The sequence below is a fragment of the Simochromis diagramma genome, unplaced genomic scaffold, assembly GCF_900408965.1.
Source record: "Simochromis diagramma unplaced genomic scaffold, fSimDia1.1 OVJJ01000683.1, whole genome shotgun sequence".
Taxonomy (NCBI): domain Eukaryota; kingdom Metazoa; phylum Chordata; class Actinopteri; order Cichliformes; family Cichlidae; genus Simochromis; species Simochromis diagramma.
This window is the reverse complement of record NW_024387158.1, coordinates 692,275-718,003: the sequence shown is the minus strand read 5'-3', so window position 1 is coordinate 718,003 and position 25,729 is coordinate 692,275. Positions and strand designations below refer to the sequence as shown.

At 39.7% G+C, this 25,729-nt stretch overlaps 2 long non-coding RNA genes across 3 annotated transcripts; one reads left to right on the top strand and one right to left on the bottom strand.

Annotated features, from left to right (window-relative positions):
* Positions 1-6,090: 6,090 nt before the first annotated feature.
* Positions 6,091-8,404, bottom strand: LOC120744373. Of its 2 annotated transcripts, none has more exons than XR_005698349.1 (2): positions 8,190-8,404; positions 6,091-7,775 (listed from the first exon to the last, which is right to left on the bottom strand). It is a non-coding gene; the product is annotated as an uncharacterized LOC120744373 (long non-coding RNA). The 2 variants fall into 2 exon arrangements; XR_005698350.1 differs by having other exon boundaries at positions 6,091-7,747.
* A 13,641-nt stretch (positions 8,405-22,045) lies between these two features.
* Positions 22,046-25,473, top strand: LOC120744369. Its single transcript, XR_005698348.1, has 4 exons — positions 22,046-23,983; positions 24,141-24,293; positions 24,579-24,662; positions 24,762-25,473. It is a non-coding gene; the product is annotated as an uncharacterized LOC120744369 (long non-coding RNA).
* Positions 25,474-25,729: the final 256 nt, after the last annotated feature.

Here is a 25,729-nt window from a genome sequence, read left to right as displayed (position 1 = left end):
GTGAAATCTCCCGCAGCAAGCTTAAACATGTGAGAGGTTGATCGTGCAGAGAATCGCTGAGCTTATGTGAGTGCGTGTGTAAAAGCAGCAGGATATATATTTGACTACGATGACCTGGATGACTGAGAACCTTCACAGACAGATATATATTTTAGTTCTGCTGAGCCAAATAAGACAGGTCAGGGTGAAGAAGTGACAGCCAAAGAAAAGCTTACCACAAAACGGAGAACTTATGACAAATCAGACTATAAGGCAAAAAGAAAGTGCAGCTTTATGGTTTCATGGACAAAAGAATTTCTGTGGCTGCAATATGACGAGCTAAATAACCAGGGCTGCACATAAGTGGTCCGCAGGTGCGCATTCGCTGTCAAAATAAAAAACACGCACAAGGGTTAGGGTTAAATTTAAAAACTGTACTTTTGAGTTAAAATATATATTTATAATTTTAATAAATGACAAATTAAAAAGGCATGAACATTTTTTTTGTATCGAAAAAATATCGAACCGTGACACCAAAGTATCGAACCGAACCGAACCGAACCGTGAATTTTGTGTATCGTTGCACCCCTAGTATATACATACATGTATATATGTATATACATATATGTATATACATATATACAGTGTTGGGGAGTAACGAAGTACATGTACCACGGTTACGTATTTAAAATACAAAATATGAGTAACTGTATTATTCAGAATTACAGTTACTTTGTTGAAATAAAGGGATTACATGGCGGTCTTTTCCTGTTTCATATGTTAGGCTATGCTCTCTCTATTTTTGGTAATTCCACGCCGGTGGAAACCCATACAAAACAGGCATTAAGAGGCTCTAATGCCTGTGTCTCAATCTCGCAGCTCATAATGACGTGAAGAAATATTTTGATTTAATATGATTTAATATGAAGGCAATAGGCAGAGTGTTACAGGCATCGCCCTAAAGAATGTAGCCTCATGGTCAGTGTAGTCCGTGCTGCAGGGAGAATGGACTGTCATACCCGTTATGTGTGAGCGAGGGAGGGAGAAAAAGGAGAAAAGTACGAGCTGTCACAGAGCAGAAACGGGAGATGGAAGCATGTAAATATAATAACCACTGCAGCCAAAAAGAGTGCCTGATGAGCCCAGTTGTAAGTAACCTATAAGGACTCGACTGTACACTGTGTTCGTGTTTCCCTCCGAAACAATAAGATCCATTGGAGCAGCCTTTCAACGCCTCTCTCTGTCTCTCGCTAGCAAAGTTGACCCACACAACAAAGTAAAGCTGGTTTTCGGAGCCTGACACGGAACCCGACATATTAGCCAGAGGTCCCTTTACTTCGGTTCAGTGCCGCGGACCTGTTTTATATACGCGCGGAATAGTTTTCTATACGAGATCGCTGCAAAAAAGTGCAGCCTTACCTAATGTCCACCCTACGGTTACTCATTTTATATTAAGATTTAAACATCTGGTATGGCGAGTAACCCTCAATAAATCACACAGCAATAGTACATTCATGTAGTTGTAAAAAGCATGATAATATATTAAGTAATCCAAAGTATTCAGAATACGTTACTGTCATTGAGTAACGTAATGGAATACGTTACAAAATACATTTTTGGGCATGTATTCTGTAATCTGTAGTGGAATACATTTTAAAAGTAACCTTCCCAACACTGTGTATGTGTGTGTGTGTGTGTATATATATATATATATATAATATACACAATCTGTGATTTGGATGCTGCCAAGATGTTGTCACACAAAGGTAGTCTGTCATTCCTTAGTGGAGCTTTTCATCCATCTTTGTAAACAGTGTCTCTCAAATATTGACTTGACAACCAGAAGAGTACTTATAGAATATATTTCTTCCACATTGCCAGTTTTCTTTCCTTTACCGTGATTATTAACATACATACGAAACAAATATATTGTATGTTAGCTTCAGCTTATATGATTCTTTAATGCACCATAATTAAATGAAAAATGTATATGCTGTTTTTAGTTATTTTATGATTTTGATGAATTCCTTTGAGGAAATACCACTTGTGTTCTGAACAGACATGCATGCATTTTTTTGTGTTCTAAAACTTTTTGTGTTTTCTGTAATTGTGAATAACATAACCACTGGCTTGTGATTATCAGTCTGTGACTTTTTTTGCCAAGTTATTTCCCACCATTGAATTGCTATATGTTGTTCTATCACTGAACAGGGAATAAACGTTCTGTACAGATGCGTTTGCTTTGTGACTTTATGAGGTGCATCTGTATCTCTTTGTGTGTGACTGTGAAGATTGTATATAAATGTGTCCCTCCCTCATCTGGAATATTATTTCCATTGTTATAATGAACAGCTCACAATGGGAAGAGGAAAGACAAACTAGAGCCCCTACAAACTTCATCATCACTTATTCTTTAAATTAAAATAATTATATGGAATTAGACAAAAAGTTGGAGAATTCAATCCAGTTTCTTATACAGCAATTTAAGACCAGACAAATTTGAATACCCGTTCTGATATACAACTTTATCTGGGGTATTTGTCTTATTGAATAGTTAACTGCATCTGCATGTGTTCCTGGTTGTTGTTTTATCTGCTCATTGACTGGAGATAGAAATTGCTTGGTTGCTGGGTCTAGTGCAGTGCATTTTTTCTTTAGGGATATTAATTTCAGATAGTGTTCATGTAATTCTAAATAATTTTAGCTGGGATGATTGGCTTATTGCATTGACTTATCAGCTACATTTTTATATATTTTATGTATTTCTATTTGTTATTTGACCTGCTCAGGGAGCGCAAATGGAAGTTAGCTAGTAGTTAAATCTGATACACTGCTGTCACGATCTGCGGGAGCAGACCTTATGAAGTGTGTGTGAAGGACCCAGGTGCAGACACAGGTGAGGAGACAGAATTAATTTTAAAAAAAGCGAGCCTTTATTTCAGCTGAAATAAGTGGAACATAAATCAAAGAGAAAAACAAACTAGACTGTGAAACTATGACTTAACAAAGAAAACTATGAATCAACTAAGACACTATGACAACTATGAACTGACTATGATTTCTATGATGACGGGAAGATACACAGATGACGTGACGAGGAGCGAATGGAAACACAGGCTGTATCCCAATTCAGGGTCTGCAGCCTTAAAGTACGCAGCCTTAACGGTCCTCAAGGTCCGCGTACTCAAAGACCGAAGTGCGAGGCTTGTAGGTTTGTGAAATGGGACGGTCTAGCCTCCGTAGCGCTGCCAGGTTGCCTAGCAACCATGATACTAACAGCCTGAAACGTTTCCTACAGCTTTGTTTGACAGAAATGAAGGAGAACATATGTTGTTCATTTGTATGTGAGGCTGAGACCACAGGACTGTAAAACATAATTGCTGGGCTTCATTTCTTTACTGAACAGTCATTTTAAGATTAGCTAGTAAATAACAATTAGCTAATGTTCATGAGACTAAAGTCATCTCTCCCCATGGGGACTAACACGCACACTTTACACTTTACACTTTACTTTACACTCACTTTGGTAATGTAAATATAATATGGCCAATATTATAGTTATTATATTAATCATTATTAGTTATTACAGCAGTGAGTTTGAACACCATGTAAAATACTGAGCTTCAGTAAAGATTCAAGTTGCATTTATTTATATTGCCTATCACCTTAAATCTTCACTCAAAGACAAGTATCTTTGACAGTATATATATATAGATGTATTATATATAAGAGACAAATATTGTTCTTTTAATGTTTATATGTAATAGGCATTAGAGCAGGGCAATATGACGAAAAATATTTATCACAACATATATTTGAAAATTTGCGATAACACATAACTCACGATATAATTGACACTAGACAAAATACTTTACAAATCCACAACTTTAGTAGTGCAAAAAAAAAACCCTATCAATGTATTTTCACTTAAATAAGCAGCTGTTTTTTACGTGCATTAAAGTTATATAAAAATTTAACAGTGCAAATGCAAATTCCTTGCTGAAAGTTTAACCAGAAGGCATATCCAGTGGAAATTGGCCGACATATCCTTAGCAGTGTTGGTCAAGTTACTTGAAAAAGGTAATCAGTAACTAATTACTGATTACTTCCCCAAAAAAGTAATCCAGTTACTTTACTGATTACTTATTTTCAAAAGTAATTAATTACTTAGTTACTTAGTTACTTTTTAAAAACACGATTTACAACCTGAATAGGTGATAAAGCGATAGATCTTTCAGCCCAATTCTACTTTTTTTGCATAATCCATCATACAAAATGTAATCAAATGGAAACGTCTCTTTTTAAAACTTGTTTTATTAGTTTTAATCTTTTAACTTTATGCATCAAGCAAAAATTTAATTATGTGCAACATTCTCTGACTGGAAGAAATTTGTTTAATATTTAAACCTATTTTCTGCACATTCCAGAACATAAAATAAAATATTTTTTTGTGTTTACACTCACTCTTTCAAATAGATGCAAGTAAAACACAGCAGAAAATAAATAACATCAAAGACTAGCGGTCCTTTGGCACTATTTTCACCTGTAAAGCAGGAGTGTGGTAGGCGGAGGTTTACCCTGGTGCAGGTGTGCCGCAGCGGTCAGTGGAAGAATCCGCGAGTTTCTCTGTGAATTTCCCATTACGTGGTAGCGCACTCATGCTTGCTTGGAAGTTTAGGGGTTTTTTTCGCTGTAAAAAGAAGTTTTCTTCCCACGCACAACGGACCCTAATGTTTTTGTCACTTTTTATGGAATCAAACTTAAAGTAAGGTCAGTACTTCCACGCTTTAAACGCTGCACGCTCATACTCTCTCCCGCACTCAATATATTATCCATTGTTGATCTGCACACAGCTGTTGTCAAGAACGTGGCACTTGCTTACGTCACTGTCATGACATGACATGACATTCTCGCAAAAAAATCACAGTTTTAGTAACGCAGTAAGGCAGCGTTCCTACGGGAAAGTAACAGTAATCTAATTACTGTTTTTGCAAGGGTAATCCCTTACTTTACTCGTTACTTGAAAAAAGTAATCAGATTACAGTAACGCGTTACTGCCCATCTCTGTTTATAAGTTACACTTGTGTTTGAATCCTGCAGCTTATCACACATTTGATTTCCATGTGTGACGACTGCAAGTGTCCAGAGTGAGGACAGACTGAGGGACCCACTGCTGCACATCATCTGTGAAGCTTTGCACCCCTGATGATCCACCAGGACAAACTCAGCAGTGTGTGAGGAAGAGGAGGAGGAAGAGCCAGCAGCAGCTGACAGATGAAGAGAATAGACAGACTGTTCCCTGTTTGTGAAGGACTGCTAGAAAAGTTTAACATAACTAATTGTCTGTCCTGAATCACACTGAAAAAAATATGTTGTTGGATTTACTTAATTCAATGGTGGACATTTGTTGCACACAGATGTTTTGCTTTGGCAGCAACTTAAACAACTGAGTTAAATTAACACAATTTATTCATGTTCAATAAACCTGTGCAATTTGTGTTGATAAAATGTGACTTAAACATGTTTTGATGAAGTAATTTGAGCTCTTGGAATATTTTAATCCTTCACAATTTTCTCACGTTATCCCAACACGATTCAATAACTTTTACCCAATACTACTTGGTCACTTAAATACTACATGTTATCTTCAAATTACATTTTGCTATTATATTCTAGTATCAAATACACAATTTTCAAATGGAGGCCTTATAACAGATTGTATTGTTCTCTTCCAAGATGGTTGCTGGCATCCACCAGTAACCTTTCAAAACAAAATGTCTAATTTCACTGCAGTAGGTAAAGAATTAAACTGACATTACTCCTCTACTGAATCTATATAAATCAACAGTTAAATAATGTCAGTTCTTCCGTGTTCTCTGGAATCAATCACAGCAAAGAAATTAGACTGTTTCTTTTGAAAAATGTTGGAAAAGAACAATACAAAACATTCTATTTAAGGCCTCTGACATCAAGATTCAGTTAAACAACAATTATAACTAAACAATTTGAGGTAATGTTAGTTTCCATTAACATTAAATTAGGTTACTGAATTGGCAAACACCTTCCTATTAACACTACCCATTTTACCCCAATAACTAAAGAAATTAGCACTTGCAGGTCAAAAACTTTATTCAAGAGACGCAAAAATAACATTGATACAGTGACTGTCAAAAATTACAGCACTGATCATACTGTGACATCTTGGTTCAAAACAGCACACTTAGAAATATTCAACGTTCTTTACTTCAACTGAATGAAACTGAAAATACCATTTCACACGACCCATATGGGATATTTAGACTGTATAACTGTTCACGCTACATCTCTTCACTAGTAAAAGAAAGAAAAAATACAAAGAGAAATTTAAAAATGCTGCCAAACAGACAAACAGAACTTGTACAGAGCAAAAGGAAAAACAAACAACAAAAAAAACGGCTTGTCCTCATGGCAGTTGCAGAGTATATAAAAATGAACCCTGCGATCCGTTCCTGGAATTGAGCTTCAAAAATGCAGCAGAACAAGTGTGAGATTTAAATGTCCTCTCACCTAGAGCTGGTCACCTCACATGCATAACAGTGAGCTTCGTTGCAGGAGCAGTTTTGTCTTAGTTGTGAGCTTTTCTTGAGAGCTGAGTTGCATCCAACTCCATTACCACCCTTTGAATCACCTCAAAAGTGTAGCAGAGCTGTGATGGGTAACTCATGTTGAAGGAATAAAAAAGGTCCAAACAGCATGGCTACTGCAAAGGTCACGTTATCCAGATCTTGAAGAACAACATCAGAAAAGTCATTGCCTGGCGCATCTCTGGAGACAGATGTTCATTGTGGTTTTCTCAATCTGTGCAGTGGCCTCAGTCAAGTCCTGGTTAAACACAAAACATTTCTTTAAGATTCCTTTTTAAACTCATCTCTTTTGAATCTACCAGTTCTAATGTTAGAGTAATTTAAACCAATGCAAGCAACATAGTAAATAGCTATAGCCAAAGAGTGGCCTGCCATGCTGCCATTCATGGTCTAACAGAGTTTCTAAGAGAGAGTGAAAAACATAATAATTTCAAATGCTTTACATTAGTTTTTGTTAGAAAGACACCGGCCCATCAGAAATCCAGGTTATGTCACTCAGAAGATGTTAGAATTTAGACTTTCAGCCCCACAATTTGGTTAGCTGTTGGTCAGTTGGTCTTTTTTTTTTTTTCAAACAAAAGCTAATGTAAATATTGGGGGGATTTTCCTTTGTTCATTAGAATGACAAATTTAAAGTTTTTTCACACTGATGTGACCCCTAATACAGGGGTGGGGGTGGGGCCTCAAGGGCCGGCGGCCGAGTTCACTACCAGGCCTCATGTGAACTTCAAATTATTAAAGAGGACTACTGGTCCTAACCAGTCCAATGAGGATCAAGTGGATAACTAAATGCATTTTTAAATGTTGCAAAGCCACAATCTACTCATAAAACACTCACCATGAACTCCTGATTAAAAAAAAATCCAAAGATGTTTGTTTCTGATTTGCAACCCAACAACCCACAAGTTACAACCTCATTTCAGTTCAAGTGTGCATTAATGCGAGTCCAGTAATCACCTTTCTGGCAATACATACAGGTATAAGTTAAACCTATGGCAGATTTTGGATTTCTCAGTTGTATTAATAGGGTGAGTATGCATGCACCTAATAATTATAAAAAACCTATTATAATTAAGTTACAGAAACGAAAATAGAATATACTTTCTTACCATAACACCTTGAACCCACAATCCATCAGCTGACTCCTGGTGAAATGCAGAATAGAGGTCGTCTCTCAATGTGCAGCAAAAAAAAACAAAAACAAAAACAAAAGGACAGCAGGTGAGGGCAGGAGGGGTAGGGATGTAAGCTAGCATAATGCCGCTGATGATATTAGCTAAAGCTGTTCAATGTCCAAAATCTCACTAACACCACGGTGCAGTAAATGTAACTGAAGAGTCAGTTGGCAAATCTATTCACACAGAAAACCAAATTATGTTAGGAGTGCCTCGTAATTAGGTTTAATGTGATATTACGGCTCTTGTGCCAAAGACAAATTCAAATGAAAAAGCGCCAATTCTTTGACAACAGATAAAACAGCAAATAAGCTAACGGCTCTTTTTTAGCATGTTACATGGCGACACTCTAGACGTTTAACTACATTTGGCTGAAATATGGTAAAAATTAATTCAAAAAATCAAGACATACCAAAAACGTAGAGTTGGCTGCTCGACTTGACTGAGATGGATGCCTTTTTTAAACCACGATCCAAAGCCCGCGAGATGAAATCACGCGTGGTTTCACGAGATTTAACGTTGCTATCTTATTGACTTACTTCACCTGAACATGATATGAACAATTTAATACACCCTTTCTGCATATCATGTAGTTTTTACACTATATAGTTACATTTAACTTTAAAACATGAGGCAATTGTGTTAAATACATGCAAGATGCTTACATAAATCCAAGAGATGGCCAGTCCCTTTTTTTCAGTGCATGGGAAAAAGTACTCAGGGCCTTCAAGTTAAAAACAATGAAAGGCAGATGCAAGTTTAATATTCAGAAACCTGAAGTATGTATCAGCAGCAGAATGGGGCTAAAAATAAATGTCCATGTTTGTTTAAGTTCTATGAAACTTTGAGTATTTTGGATTAGTAGTACTGCTGTGTTTGTTGCATCATATTGCTGAAATTGTTTATACAGGGAGTGCAGAATTATTAGGCAAATGAGTATTTTGTCCACATCATCCTCTTCATGCATGTTGTCTTACTCCAAGCTGTATAGGCTCGAAAGTCTACTACCAATTAAGCATATTAGGTGATGTGCATCTCTGTAATGAGAAGGGGTGTGGTCTAATGACATCAACACCCTATATCAGGTGTGCATAATTATTAGGCAACTTCCTTTCCTTTGGCAAAATGGGTCAAAAGAAGGACTTGACAGGCTCAGAAAAGTCAAAAATAGTGAGATATCTTGCAGAGGGATGCAGCAGTCTCAAAATTGCAAAGCTTCTGAAGCGTGATCATCGAACAATCAAGCGTTTCATTCAAAATAGTCAACAGGGTCGTAAGAAGCGTGTGGAAAAACCAAGGCGCAAAATAACTGCCCATGAACTGAGAAAAGTCAAGCGTGCAGCTGCCAAGATGCCACTTGCCACCAGTTTGGCCATATTTCAGAGCTGCAACATCACTGGAGTGCCCAAAAGCACAAGGTGTGCAATACTCAGAGACATGGCCAAGGTAAGAAAGGCTGAAAGACGACCACCACTGAACAAGACACACAAGCTGAAACGTCAAGACTGGGCCAAGAAATATCTCAAGACTGGTTTTTCTAAGGTTTTATGGACTGATGAAATGAGAGTGAGTCTTGATGGGCCAGATGGATGGGCCCGTGGCTGGATTGGTAAAGGGCAGAGAGCTCCAGTCCGACTCAGACGCCAGCAAGGTGGAGGTGGAGTACTGGTTTGGGCTGGTATCATCAAAGATGAGCTTGTGGGGCCTTTTCGGGTTGAGGATGGAGTCAAGCTCAACTCCCAGTCCTACTGCCAGTTTCTGGAAGACACCTTCTTCAAGCAGTGGTACAGGAAGAAGTCTGCATCCTTCAAGAAAAATGTGATTTTCATGCAGGACAATGCTCCATCACACGCGTCCAAGTACTCCACAGCATGGCTGGCAAGAAAGGGTATAAAAGAAGAAAAACTAATGACATGGCCACCTTGTTCACCTGATCTGAACCCCATTGAGAACCTGTGGTCCATCATCAAATGTGAGATTTACAAGGAGGGAAAACAGTACACCTCTCTGAACAGTGTCTGGGAGGCTGTGGTTGCTGCTGCACGCAATGTTGATGGTGAACAGATCAAAACACTGACAAGAACCCATGGATGGCAGGCTTTTGAGTGTCCTTGCAAAGAAAGGTGGCTATATTGGTCGCTGATTTGTTTTTGTTTTGTTTTTGAATGTCAGCAATGTATATTTGTGAATGTGGAGATGTTATATTGGTGTCACTGGTAAAAATAAATAATTGAAATGGATATATATTTGTTTTTTGTTAAGTTGCCTAATAATTATGCACAGTAATAGTCACCTGCACACACAGATATCCCCCTAAAATAGCTAAAACTAAAAACAAACTAAAAACTACTTCCAACAACATTCAGCTTTGATATTAATGAGTTTTTTGGGTTCATTGAGAACATGGTTGTTGTTCAATAATAAAATTATTCCTCAAAAATACAACTTGCCTAATAATTCTGCACTCCCTGTATGCTTTATATATTCTGAGGTAAGTTGATCTATAGTGTTACATCATATTCTATGATTCCTACGATAGCCGTAATGCTCCTGACAATCCATCAAGCGGTGCGGGTTCATAGCTTAGCGAAGTCATACTAAAACATTTGACAGATTTTCGAGCGCCGTGTGCCACATAAAATCATTTCGAGGTCAGTAAACACAACCAGAATTCATACATAAGGCATACGGGATTATGAGGGGCATTGTCGATTTTCAGAAAAATCAAAGGACTGATTTTAAGTGTGCCGTATTTTCCCAAAAACATGGTAATAACGACGGCCTGCTAGCATGCTCTAGCAAAAATAATGCTTTGTTGTGTATCTGACAGATGAAAGCTAAACCAGTTCCACACTGAAGTTGCAGCATTTTTACAAACCAATTCTGGTTCATCTGTTTCATTTAACGATCCGCTTTCGCCCTTCTTATTCTCCGTCGCCACCATGCTTTTTCCGCCATGTGCGTATGAAAACAAAGGCACTGTGCATGCGCATTTTACCCATATTCTATCACGATATTTCATTTTCTTATTGTTGCCCAACATTATACCGGTATTACCGTGAACGGTATGATATGACCCAGCCCTAGTTGGCATTACTAAATTTGGCTCAATGCTTACATGTATGTGGAAAAAACAAATGTACGAGCTGTAATAACTGTTTCTGATAGAATGACCGATATATTAAATATTCCTTTATTGGGTGAGAAAATCATACCATGTCATAACTGCTTTAAGTCATACAGAATAGATATCAGGGCCTTAAACAGGCTGGCTTCTGCTAAATGAGTCAAACTGGGCAGAAAGTAAACAAACACATAACATCCTTATAGAATATGATGTAACACTATAGATCAACTTACCTCAGAATATATAAAGCATATACACAATTTCAGCAATATGATGCAACAAACACAGCAGTACTACTAATCCAAAATACTCAAAGCTTCATAGAACTTAAACAAACATGGACATTTATTTTTAGCTCCATTCTGCTGCTGATACATACTTCAGGTTTCTGAATATTAAACTTGTATCTGCCTTTCATTGTTTTTAACTTGAAGGCCCTGAGTACTTTCTCCCACACTGAAAACACTGGGATGATAAAATTATTTGAACATTACCTAATAAGACTGATTCAGGACAGACAATTGGTTATGTTAAACTTTTCTAGCAGTCCTTCACAAACAGGGAACAGTCTGTCTATTCTCTTCATCTGTCAGCTGCTGCTGGCTCTTCCTCCTCCTCTTCCTCACACACTGCTGAGTTTGTCCTGGTGGATCATCAGGGGTGCAAAGCTTCACAGATGATGTGCAGCAGTGGGTCCCTCAGTCTGTCCTCACTCTGGACACTTGCAGTCGTCACACATGGAAATCAAATGTGTGATAAGCTGCAGGATTCAAACACAAGTGTAACTTATAAACAGAGATGGGCAGTAACGCGTTACTGTAATCTGATTACTTTTTTCAAGTAATGAGTAAAGTAAGGGATTACCCTTGCAAAAACAGTAATTAGATTACTGTTACTTTCCCGTAGGAACGCTGCCTTACTGCGTTACTAAAACTGTGATTTTTTTGCGAGAATGTCATGTCATGTCATGACAGTGACGTAAGCAAGTGCCACGTTCTTGACAACAGCTGTGTGCAGATCAGCACTGGATAATATATTGAGTGCGGGAGAGAGTATGAGCGTGCAGCGTTTAAAGCGTGGAAGTACTGACCTTACTTTAAGTTTGATTCCATAAAAAGTGACAAAAACATTAGGGTCCGTTGTGCGTGGGAAGAAAACTTCTTTTTACAGCGAAAAAAACCCCTAAACTTCCAAGCAAGCACGAGTGCGCTACCACGTAATGGGAAATTCACAGAGAAACTCGCGGATTCTTCCACTGACCGCTGCGGCACACCTGCACCAGGGTAAACCTCCGCCTACCACACTCCTGCTTTACAGGTGAAAATAGTGCCAAAGGACCGCTAGTCTTTGATGTTATTTATTTTCTGCTGTGTTTTACTTGCATCTATTTGAAAGAGTGAGTGTAAACACAAAAAAATATTTTATTTTATGTTCTGGAATGTGCAGAAAATAGGTTTAAATATTAAACAAATTTCTTCCAGTCAGAGAATGTTGCACATAATTAAATTTTTGCTTGATGCATAAAGTTAAAAGATTAAAACTAATAAAACAAGTTTTAAAAAGAGACTTTTCCATTTGATTACATTTTGTATGATGGATTATGCAGAAAAAGTAGAATTGGGCTGAAAGATCTATCGCTTTATCACCTATTCAGGTTGTAAATCGTGTTTTTAAAAAGTAACTAAGTAACTAAGTAATTAATTACTTTTGAAAATAAGTAATCAGTAAAGTAACTGGATTACTTTTTTGGGGAAGTAATCAGTAATTAGTTACTGATTACCTTTTTCAAGTAACTTGACCAACACTGCTTATAAATACATGTTCATACTTTTATTCCACAATCAGAGAGAAAGAAAAGGAGAGAGAGTGCACGACAGACAGACAGGTGACAGTCTCAGGTGTATACACTGCTACAAAACAGCACAAGAGCAGGAGTATTTAGTGTTTGTGTTATTACGAGTGCTAAACAAGAAGAGTTCCCAGATGGTACAGCGGACACATTTGTGACTCCTGTGATTAAAGCATCTTTCTTTCAGCTTAACGAGTGAACCGTCAGCTCATTCAAACAAACGTTAAAGTCCGTTTGGCTCGACACCACCGAACAGAGTCAGAGGTGTGGACTCGAGTCACATGACTTGGACTCGAGTCAGACTCGAGTCATTAATTTTATGACTTTAGACTTGACTTGAAAAAATGTTCTAAGACTTGTGACTTGACTTGGACTTTTACACCAATGACTTGGGACTTGAATTGGACTTGAACCGGTTTACTTGAAAAGACTTGATATTTTACCCCAAATATAAAATTTAACATGCATATTATATAGAGATTGAAAATATGACGTCATTCACGGGTAGAACCGCAAAGGATTCTGGGAACTCGTGGCAAGCGGTACTAGCGCACGCAGGCTTTCAATTGAAATCAGTTATACAGCGATAAAAAGAAACACAAAAATGTCAAGAAGCTGTTGTATTATTAACTGCAATAGCCGGTCGCATGACAGCCACGGGAAGCCGACGGGTAAAGAGATCGGTTGTTATCGGATTACGTCGTTGAAGAGAAATTGTTCGAGCCATGTTTCCGAAGTAACAAAGAGGCGACTGGATTGCAGCCATTCAAAGACCAAATATAACGTCCCAGAACACTCCAGCTCACAGGTTAGTCTGCTCCAAGCATTTACACGAAGGTCAGTCTGCTGTTGTAGTTAATACGTCATTTTCATAACATAATTAGTGATATAGGTTATAAGCAAGTCTGGCGCTGAACAGAAATTGTCGCGCTATGCTCCTTTGTTTATTGTGCATAAATAGTGAATTGTCCTGACACAATATTGCGTTTCGCTTCTGTTATTATGGTACAGTGACAAAAACATACTTTTATTCACAGGGTAAAACAGTTGTTTTGTATCACCAATTGCCCAGTACGATTACAGCATACAATATTATTGTCACTGCTACATTTCTGTGATGCGTACCAGAAATTATTTCCACTGCTAATTAATTACCGTTGAGCTCAAAGGTCCTATTAATAAACGGTTAACGAATGTGTATTTATGACGACAATTTGTGAGACTGGTAAACTTATGATACGTACGATGGTCTTTCGTTCTACACGGTGCATTTCAAGGTCCTGCACCCATCCGTCGGTAAACTGTACCTGGGCTTGTTGCAGTGACCTGAAGTTACTAAACTTCATGAGTGTGTGCACTCACTCCAAGAACCGTATGATTATAAATATGCATATAAATATGCTAAGATGAGATAGCTGACTTCATCTAACTAGCAAATGTTGTCCAGGCTACGTTGGTGATGCAGTTTTTTTAATGTGTATGATATTTTTGTCATGCAATTTTAAAGCTGGTCCTACAACCGCATCCAAGAATAACATGCAGCTTATCTCAGAACTGTCGGTGAAAATTATTCTTGGAGCTAGGTTTAATTGAGCTGCATTTTAAAGAGGTGCAATTTCACAATTTGTGTATATTTTCTAAGTTCACTATTTTGTCATGTGTTGAGAAAAACACAGATTTTAAAATTACATGGTCTAATATTTACATTTAGCATATAACTGCAACATGCTTTTTTCGTTTTTTTTTTTTTTTTTTAAAGACTCGAAAGGACTTGAAATTCAAAGTTTCAGACTTGTGACTTGACTCGGACTTTTACACCAGTGACTTGAGACTCGACTCTGACTTGCCTGACATTACTTGAGACTTGACTTGAGACTTGAGGATAAAGACTTGAGACTTACTTGAGACTTGCAAAACAATGACTTGGTCCCACCTCTGAGAGGCAGCAATATAACATAGCTAACATTAACAGTGTAGTGAATCCTGCTTGTGCCGTGATATTCAGGACTGCAAACCAAGCAGCATTCACTGACTTTCAGCTTGTTGTGTTTGTGGATATATGACTGACTTTAATTATCCATAAAATCATCACATTCTCTGTAAGATTATGGTCAACTAATGAACGGCGTATATTTTAAAGTAAAGGCTTTAAAACCAAGTAAACGCTGAAAGTACAAACATCGCTAATGTCACATAACTTTGCTGACATGTGGCCAACAGTAATGTTTTAATGTTCTTCATTATTAAACATTTGCACATAAATAGGTTACATAATATTCAGTACTTACTTTTAAAAGTTTACTCTTCAGCCGCTCCGCTTCCACCGTTTTTTTCGGCAAAATTATCCACACCCACCGCCACGCAATGAAGTCTGGGATATGTTGTGCCACGAAGTCTACACCACCACATCCTTAAAATTCAGGGTAATGAAGGACGCATTTGAGGGCCGCATTTCGAGCAGCCTTCGAATTGGGACAGCCTTCGTCGCGTCGCTGTGACGTAATCGGCCTTTAAATGCGGCCTTTAAGGCTGCAGACCCTGAATTGGGATACAGCCTGGCTGTGTCCCAATTTAGAGACCGCACGCTTGGAGTACGCATTTTGAGTGCAATTACGTCACCGCCACGCGACGACAGCTGTCCCAATTCGAAGTGTACTTCAAATGCATACTTCAAATGCGCCGTCGATTTCCCCAAATATCAAGCGTGGTCCGGTGCACGCTTCGTGGTCCCATATATCCCACAATGCATAGCGTGACGCAGCCAGGTTAGTGCGTAATGATGGCATCAGCTGTGGAGGAGGTTGAAACGGCGGCGGAGGACAGCAACACTCACAAATGTAAGATATGTGTAAAGGAGCGAAACAAATGCCACGATGTAAAAGTTAATGGAAGGTTAATAGTAAATGTCAAGGCGAATCATGTGACACCTGTCGGACCCACTTGACCGTAAATGCACAGACCCGCAAAGCTGTGACGCCTGTACCAGACGGAGGGCAGTATGAATAGAAGTATCACCACTACAAGTGCAATCAACTGTACTAATATGACCCTTCCTGGGCCGCAAACAGAAATGTCAACATATACCAGGCAGGAATGTAGCCGTGTCCGCAGCACATCATATATACATTTGCAACGGTTATCACACCTGCCATGTCAAATATTTTAAAGGGGATATTTTAAAGCACCCTGAGACGGCTTTTGTTGTGATTTAGCGCTATCTAAATAAAATTTAATTGCAATTGAATGTAATTAAAATTATGACAGAGAACCCCCTGACCCCAACCTAGGGCCTGATAAAATAAATGTTTTGCCCCAGTCAGTGCTGCCCCCATCCCGCAATAAACCGTTTTGCCTGACATTGCAGTGTGTATGTCCCACACAGCTGTATATGCTGAACAGATGGCAAACGGAGAACTGCTAAAACAGAAGTGCAGGATGGTGGGGAATGTAATCCAATGTCATGCTGCATTACAGGGACCAATGAGCAGACGGCGGACCTCATCCGACTCTGCCGTGACAATGAGCACCTGTTCACGGGTGCGAAATACTCAGCCGCAGAGCGTTGGAGGTACAGCAACAGTATGAGGTTTACAATTATCGAGGCACAAGGGACAGTGAACTGTCTGCCCTGTGGTCCCAATCCAGTACATCCTGCTGTGGATGCCATAAACAGAATGACTTGATATACATGTTCTCTCATATTTCGTCTGTCAGAGAAATCGTGGAGAAGATGGATCTGGCGGGGAAAATCTCCAGGCCAAACGCAAATGGGAGAACCTGAAGAGGAAATACAAAGTATGTACAGTGGTAGTGACAGATGTAACTCCACATGGAACACTGAAAAGTCACCTATGTAAACCTGCAATGTTGCTGTTGTAGCCAACTGCCACTTGTGATATACTCTGCCCTCAGGAGAGCAAGTATCCAGCGACGGGCGAGGGTGCAAGTGGGAAGCCCAACATGGCCTTGGTTTGGTGCCATGGATGAGGTGCTAGGACAGAGGCCCTCCACCAAGCCACCTGTCCTAATCTCCTCCATCCAGGAGGACACACCAGGGCCCAGTGCAGCAGTGGACAACCCACTCCCACACCAGGAGGAGCAGGAGGATGAGGAGCCGCCTGAGGCACGGGTGGCGAAAAGGAGGAGGGATGGGGAGGATGAGCTCATTGCCCTAATAAAAGAGGACATGGCTCAGCAACGCCAAATGGAGCAACGGAGAGCCGAGAGGATGGACAGGCTGATAGGTGTCCTCGAAAAGCTAGTGGAGCAGAAAAAGGACTGAGACATGTCCAAAGACAGCCACTGTACATAGTTGCACTTTATTTATGCTGGCGCCCCAACCTTTGTTTTGTACAAACATGATTATTTCAGTTGTGTAAATAAAACAGCCAGATCATCCCAACTGTGAGTGCATATCTGTCACAAACTACATAACACAATTTCGGGGGGCCTGACCTATTGCACATGCCAAATTGTGAAAATAAAAACAGTGCAACGTAAAACAACATGATTGTGGGAAATGCACTGCCCACTGTGGTCCAGGATAAACCTGAGTGTCCCAGCATGCACATACATCATCAACCAGGCCTGACATTTGCCTGAGCAGGGAGTCACGGGCAGTGCTGCTTGGTCCGCTGGACCAGGACCAGAGAGATGAGGGAGGTGCCACAGGTAAGACCCCCGGTTCGCATAGCCAGATACTGAGTGGAGCATCCCAAATAGGCGTCCCCAGATGTTGCTCAGGCATGCTCATTCCCACTGTCCACCGCATCATCCTCCACTTGGGTCTGCAGGGCTGGTGAAACTGACAGCTGCCATGTCACTGGATTGTAATCATGGCGGTGGGAAAACGACATAACAACAAGCATGTTAATACAGATCTGTCACGTGAAATCCCAGCACTGTGCAGATGCACCACTAAGGGCTACTTGCCTGATGACAATAATCGTGGTCTGGGGGTACCTCCTCCGGGGCAGACACCTCAGCAGATAGCTGGTCCCACCAGTGTGCACCACTGACTGCCTCCACACCAGTCTCCCCCTCATCTTGGGCATCATCCTCGGGCTCCTCATCTGGGGCCACAATGTCACCAGCACCGATGCAGATGTTGTGCAGCATGGCACATGCTGTTATGACCTGCGACAGATGTTTAATCTTGTAAGTACAGTGTACATGCCAGATTATACACTACAGTTGCCATTATGATTCGACAAACAACAATGATGCTCTTATTAGCGTGAAGTACATGTGGCACGAAGGTGTGGTGCACCTCCAGCGCTTGCAGGAAGATGACACGGAACCTCGTCTTCATCATTCCAAAGGCACGCTCTATGACAGAGCGTGCCCTGGAGTGGATGTTGGAGACATGGGTACCCTCCATCTGCAAGGATGAAATGACCTGGGGGAGGGTAGCGGGCCTGTCGGTACAGTGGGCTGTGGCGGAGGACCCTGGAGTCATGCACTGACCCTGGCCAGCCCACATGTGTATCGACAAAGCGGCCCTGATGGTCACATACCGCCTGCAGGATTATGGACGGGAACAACTTCCTGTTCCTGTAGCACTGACCGGCTTGATGCGGACATGGCAGCAGTCAATTGCACTAGCAGCCTTCACAAAGGCCCCGTGGCCTGCCAGCTGTGCAAACCCATTGGACATGGCATCTAGGTCTTCTGGGGTCCATGGGAAGTGGATGACCTGGTGGCGCGTGGCCACCACCTCCTCTATGACCCTGTGCACAATGCGGTGGACAGTGGAACGGGGTATTGCGAACACCCTGGCCACGACCCTGTAAGCTGCTCCACTCGCCAGCCAGAAGAGGAACACAAGGGCCTCGATCGGGGCACCCCACCCATGTCTCCGTTCCTGGTTCAGTAGATTCAGCAGCGCTGTCACAGACTCCCTGCTGAGGCGGAAATCAGACCCGGTGTCCTCATTATTGAAGAATCTGTCCAGGACTGGGACACTCAGGTTAATCCTGCAGTACAGGGGTCTGGTCTGGTGAAAGTAAATACAGGACATGACAGATGTTCTTTTATTCTAGTTATTATTCTGACTGTTGCTGTTCTTATTTTCGCAGGCAGTGGACACTGTGCTTGTGGTGACATTATTTGGGTTTTTGGTTAATTGCACGTGTGTGGCATGTCCTGGGCTGTGCTGCTGCAGTGTGCTGGCTGTGGGCGCACACACTCCTATTTGGGACTCACATCTACAGTGGCATATATCAGGGTGTTACGCTAGTACACGGGTACACACGTCAAATATCTCAGGGGGGAGGAATGTCGCCATGTATTTATCACTGTACCTGCACGTGGTTGTCCCGTAGTCACAACAGCATCATTCGTCTGTGACGGGTGGGTTGTTGGGGCTCTTCCATTAGCAGGAAAATTACACACGCAAGGACGTGGTCTGTGTCCATGTTGCCGATCGGGAGGGGTGGTACGGGCAGGCACAGCTGGTGACGCGAATTCAAAGGGTAGACCATCCCATTTCACGAGCCTCTAACTTCCGCACTTCCCGTACTTATAGTACGCACCGTCCGTAGTACGTATACTGAGCGTACTTCAAGCGTGCGGTCTCTAAATTGGGACACAGCCCCTGTGTTCCTCCACCACTGCCTCGTTTGAGTTTTGGAAGAAATGGATTCTGGGGTATTGCATTTTGTCATTTTGAGCTGATTGGAGACCAAAACAGCCAATCAGATTTTTTGCATCGAAGTCTGTGATTGGCTGGTTTTGTGGCACAAATATAACGGTGTACAGAAAGAGTTGAACGTGCACGGGCAGAAATGTTGAGAGCGCAAGCAACACAAGCGCAAATGCAAAAACTGAGTGACAGGGGCTGCTATTGTGTGTGTGTGTATGGATAATAGCAAACACTGAAATACATTTTTTGCACACAGCAATGATTTTTGTTCACTCAAATTTAGCTTTTCTTCGCTCAAAATAAATTTCTCCTCAAAATGCAACGCTTGCACCTGCAAATTTTTTTTTACGTATGCTCAGAATAGTGGCACAAAAATAACGCCATACCTTTCGGTGTAGTTTCAGGGTGGGACTGTCATCAGTCTGGTAAAGTTTGGGGTTGAAGAGTCACCTCAAATTTCCTGTAATTTCCGGTTTCTGCTCAGTGGTGCTGTGACCATTGTTATATATTCTAACTGAAATTTCTTCAGGGGTGGACATTTCAAAAGTGATTTGATAATAGCTGTGTCCAAATTCAGGGGCTCCATCCTTCGGAAGACCTGGCCTTTGCGGTCTATGACGGTCTAGTCATCAGATTTGCGTCACCAAGCTGTCTCAGTGGAGTTTAATAAACTCAGTTGCTGTCTAAAATATAACACGACATTAGCGTAAATTCTCTACCATCTCACACGCTTGTTTAATCGGTTTTCTGTTTGACTTTTATTCAGCTGTAATCTCAGCCAAACCGATTTCTGTGGTTTGGCTGATACTGAAAAAAGCCAAACAATAATATTTTTACGTTATCTAAGTGACTTATATATCATGTTTAACCTGAGTAGCAAAAGACAGCGGGGGGTTTGAAAACGATGTGCCGGGAGTTCACTGTTCTCGCTGGCTCTAGTGAGCCTTGACCTCCCGGTTAGATATCGAACTGGTGGGTAACAGACGTCTCCGTAAACATCGGAGCACTTTCGCAAATATATGATATCTCTCTTTTTTTAAATTATATTTTTATTGAAAAAAGGACTTGTTACAATAAAGTGCACTGATATTATTTAGTAAAAAAAAAAGACTTTTTCTTAGTCCTTTTGTTTTACATTCAGATAGCGAAAAGTGAACTCGGTGGCTTGACAGTGTATACATAATGCAGCATGTTTAACTTATTTACATAAGAGTACATCAGATACATATTATGAAGTAGAGGGTCAACCTGACATTGTACAATACATGGGAGATACACCAATTCAGGGCTGGTCTTATCTAAATTCAGGGCGGATGGGGGACACAAAGCTAATCCATTTATTCCATATTTTGTAGAATTGGTCTTTTCGAATTTTTTAAAAAGAATGTCAATTTTTCCATTTTAAATATTTCAAAAACCACAATAAACCAATCCTCAAGTGTTGGCGGAGTTGGATTTAGCCACTTTCTGGTTATTGATTTTTTGCTGGCCACTAATAACACTTGTGTCCCCTCCCCGGACCGAGCCAGCAACCAGGCCCAAGTACAAATTTACAAAATTAACATCAAATTTTATCTTAAAAACCTCACACAGAGTTTTATGAATTCCCAGCCAGTATTTTTTTAAGTTAGGGCAGTCCCAAAAGATATGGTAATGATGTGCCTCTTCTGATCCACATCTTCTCCAGCATTCCACTGTCCCATTTTTATATTTAGTTTGATGAGGGGTTTTGAAAAATCTAATAATGTTCTTCCAGCAGTGGTCTCTCCAAGATAATGAATTTGTTGAGTACCAATGAAAATTACAAATCCTCTCCCAGTTCTCGTTTGTTATACCCATCCCTGATTCCAATTCCCATTTGATCTTAATGTTTTGAGTAGTATCCTTCCTTGCTTGAAGAAGCACATCATTTAGTTTGGAGATTGCCTTTCTCAGAGAACTATCATATGCTAATTTAACTATCTTAAAAATTTCTGACTCAACCGAGTTTGGGTTTGGGATATTGCAGTGCTTATTAAAATAATCCCACATTTGAAGAAACCTGAAGAAATCTACTTATTTTAGGCCATTTCTTATTTGTAAAGATTGGGAACTCTGTTGTGACTTTATGTGTTAAGGAATGGAATGTTGTCAGTCCACTCTCTATCCAGGACTGAAATCTTTTATCACTTTCATTTGGTTTAAAATCTGTGTCATAAGCACACCATCTAAATTCTTTTAGTATTCGTTCAATACCACATATTTTAATCACTTTATTCCATATTTTTAGAGTGTGGCGTATCCATGGTCCTTTACCTTCTAAACGGTCTGCCAATTTTTTATCCGCAATTGAGACTTGTACACTGAAAAAATGGGAATTGGCAGGCTTTTGAATTTGCACAAATGAATTTAGTTAATGCTACACAAGCCTCTCATGTTTCTCTTATTTACATGATTAAATAAAGTACCATTTACTTGATTATAAACAATACTGAGACTACTCATTTTTCTTGCATTGATTTAAAGTGACTAAATTAGAATACTAAAACCACTGTAATCATGTTTGACCACAACCGGAAATGATGCAATATATTCAAAGACAACAACTAAATATGATTGGATAATAAGACCTACCTTATCCAATAAGACAACAACATAACTTAAGGAGAGCGCAATTGACCGCCAGATTCTGGAAGACTGTTCAGCCACATGCAACCTTTGGCACTGAGTCAGGCATAGTGAGAAGGTAAGTAATTTAAATACATTTGTTTTAGTTGGGTACGTTTTCACAGAATTGTTGTAGTGCATGCTATATGAAACGTAATCTGTAATGCATCTACATGTTGTTTTTACAGTGCTAGCTAAAGTTGGTATTAGCTTTGTGGCTAAAGCTGAAAAATATTAACAAATTGCACATAGTCGGGAGAAAGCAGCTGTTGTCGGTCAGATATGGAATTTATGCATGTGACAGAGAGCACTGACGTTTTTGATGGCTTAGCAAGTTAAAACGTCACTGAGAGAGCAATAGTGTTTGTGTTACTCGTGCTAGCTATGGCTACATTGGCTAATTAGTCTGGCTGTAACCGTCAGAGTTTCAGAAGCTGGGAGCCCCACAGTGCCATACCTTAATTCTTGCTGATGACATGCACTCAAGTTATAATAGGCATCCTGCCACCTTAGACGTGGGTTTGAGAACCTGTGCCCATAAATGCCAAATCATTTTTCCATTTAGTCATTGTTTTAGGTGAAGTGTCACTTTCTTGACTATTCTATCGGTCATGCCCAAATAATACAGCAGATATCTACAAGGAGATAAGTTTGTTCAACAGACTATGTCTTATTAAGTGATGTATTGTGAATTTTCCAACATCGGCCCAAAACAAATTAGGACCCTTTCCCCCCTCTTTTTTTCTACTTTGTGTAGAACATATGTGAGCTGCTTCTCAAAACATTATGTATAAATGAGGGAAAGATTGGTACTTTAAAGAAACCATTGATGCTCTTCTGGACTGGAATACCTTTTTTCAATTAAAATTAATGTTTTTTGTGATGGTGGAATTTTTACCTTTATGATTACAGAAGTCAAAACATCAGATGATGATAGCTTACCATCTAAACTCCCCATCTCTTGGCAAGTCTGAATTAGAGGGCTCAGCTGTATCGGCCTTTCTAGTGGATTTGCTTAAAGAGGAGATAGCTTAAGTCATTAGGTACATATTCCCTGACATTCTAGAGGTCAGCCTTGCACAGTGTGTGACATTAAAGGGCATAACGTATAGAAATGGAATGGTACTGGCCCAAAGGACAGCAGGTGGACTGCCAGAATACTGAAAAACCATATCTGCATTGTACCACAGCATATTCTACATTGTCAGAGAGCTTGGTGGCTGGTACAGAGAGCACGACAGAGCTTTTGAGCTCAGCCCAGTATCCACAAGAATATTCACTCTCGTTTCACTCTGTGAACTCCTTGATACTTATCCATTGGTTGACTATGAGATTGGATCAGTCCACATTGTGACTTTAAAATGGCATATAGAAATAAAAGGTGTTCATATAAGTGTAATAGGTTCAGTCGCATGTATTTCATTAGATAAATTCTTCTTTTTTATGTCTGATCTTTATAACTTTGACTATTGGGTATGGATAGCTTTATGAAAATTAAACTGAAATGATTATTTCTGAATATGTAATTCTTTTTTGCCTACAGAGTCCTATGGGGAGTCCTGTGGTCCTAAAGACTGTTTTGGCTGACGGAACCTGTCGAAGGCTCACTCTCTAATTGAGCGCCTGAATCAACTGAGGATCTCATCGTTGAAGTCAAGAGACAGTGTTGTCTTCAGGGCAGTTTCAGACTTCAGTTTATGGATTCCTTGTTTGGGAATGAGTTTCTTAACCTTACCTCAGTTTCAGAAGTAGCAGACAAGGGGACTCTTAAAGCTATTGACATGTCAAAGCCCACCACATGGACATAAAAAAAGAGTAACAGAGTTGGTGAAACTCAAGATGGAAAAGACTTTTTCATACAGAAGACATGAAGTTGTTCGTGATGCACCAATGGTGGAGGCTTTCATGGCAAGATGGCCTGCTCTATTTGATTTCCATGAGGTAAGGTTTGTCTCATACACGGTGTTCTTTAGGTATTAGCCTAAAATGGTTAAGGCACAGTTGTTATTTGACAGCCCATTTCTTCAGCATGAGTGATTGCGGCCTTCTTCCAGGTATTAAACCTTTGAAGCTCATTTCTCTGTGCTCATGTTTTCAGATCAACGCTGAGTTTAAGAGAATTGCCACCATCCCCCCTCAAACAAAGTTCCTGGCTCAGCTGGATCTCCACTTGGACAACCTGGTGAAGTTGGTCAACAGAAGAGGAGAGCTTGGACTAATACTGAAAAGAATTGTGGCATAAATGGATAATGTAAGTGATAAAGCCTCAACATTCACTTAACATGACCCTCTTTGGATGAAATTTTATAATTGTGGAAGATTTCAAATGTTTCCATGATAAATTCTCTCATTTTGTATTTTTACATCTGCTTGTTTTTTTTAACCTTCACTTTGTCAAGTTATTATTAATTGCCAGTAAACCTATTATTAATTTGTGTGCCTTTACTTTAAAAACATTCATGTAAAGTACACTATTAAAACTTAAATGAAGGACAAGGGCTGAATGAAGATGCTAATTACATACATTTCATTTCAGTGTGAAGATGTTGATGCTGAGTGTGTCAAGGAAGTGTGTATCTACATGGGTGAAGACCCTGGCATGCTTATCCAGGAGTATGTGGTATGTACTTGTCTTTTTTTTTTTTTTTTTTTTTTCGGACTTTCCACAGTGTGTCATATTACTTACTTGGAAATGACTAACATGGCTTCTTTTTTACAGGGCATGGAAGAACATGCCATCAGTGAGACTGTTGAAGACACCACTGTTTGAATTTATCTTCTTAAAGAGCAAGCTTCAGCAGATGAACAAGAGTTGTCCTTGCAGGCATCAGGGTGGCGAAGACTTTGGATAATGTTGCATTTGCTGTGATAATGCTATTTGGACTCATGTATGCATTAAACCTTGCCTACCCTGCTGACCTTCGCTACAACTTTGATGTTTTCCAGAAGGCTTTCATGGAACTGGATGGAGCTAAACTCTCTAAAGTTCTTGCTTTCAAAAACCATCAGTTTCATTGAGAAGTCAAAGACTGCACTTCTGCAATTCTTTGCAGTTTTTCATTTTGTGTTCAGTAACGTTATACTGCTTATGTTTTTATTGTTTTCCCCTCATGTGACTGCAATGCAGGATGATTTTTCCTTTTGGTATCATGTTGTAAGAAATTTTTACTAACGATTTTTAGCAATATGTTCTAAGTCAACCTTAATGTCCTGCTTACATGTGTAAAATGAAGATTAAAATTCATGTAGGTGTTTGGTATTAGTTATGTAACAATGTCATTTAAGGCTCAACTTAATTGAAATCTTGTACAGGTAAATACATGTACAGAAGCTGAAACTGTTGTCAAATAACACACAAGTTATATTTGTGTAAATCTGTTTATTCATAAAAGCGTGTTGCTTTTTTTCAGGTAGTCTTAATTTAGTTTACATTTTCAATTGTGTAATTAATACAAATGTTATATTTAAGAGATGACAGGATCATCTATAAGCACTTTCTTTTATTTGCTGCTAAGCTCAGTTTTTTGTGAAATATTTGCAAATATATTCTCAAACTAACTTTTTCTTTTAGTTATTTCTGCAGGCTATCTTTAAAAATGTGTTAACAAGTTTATATGGATGCGATTTTGGACTTGTTCATGGCAGAATTGCTGCTTTCACTGCTGTTACAGTTTAATAAAGGTGAAT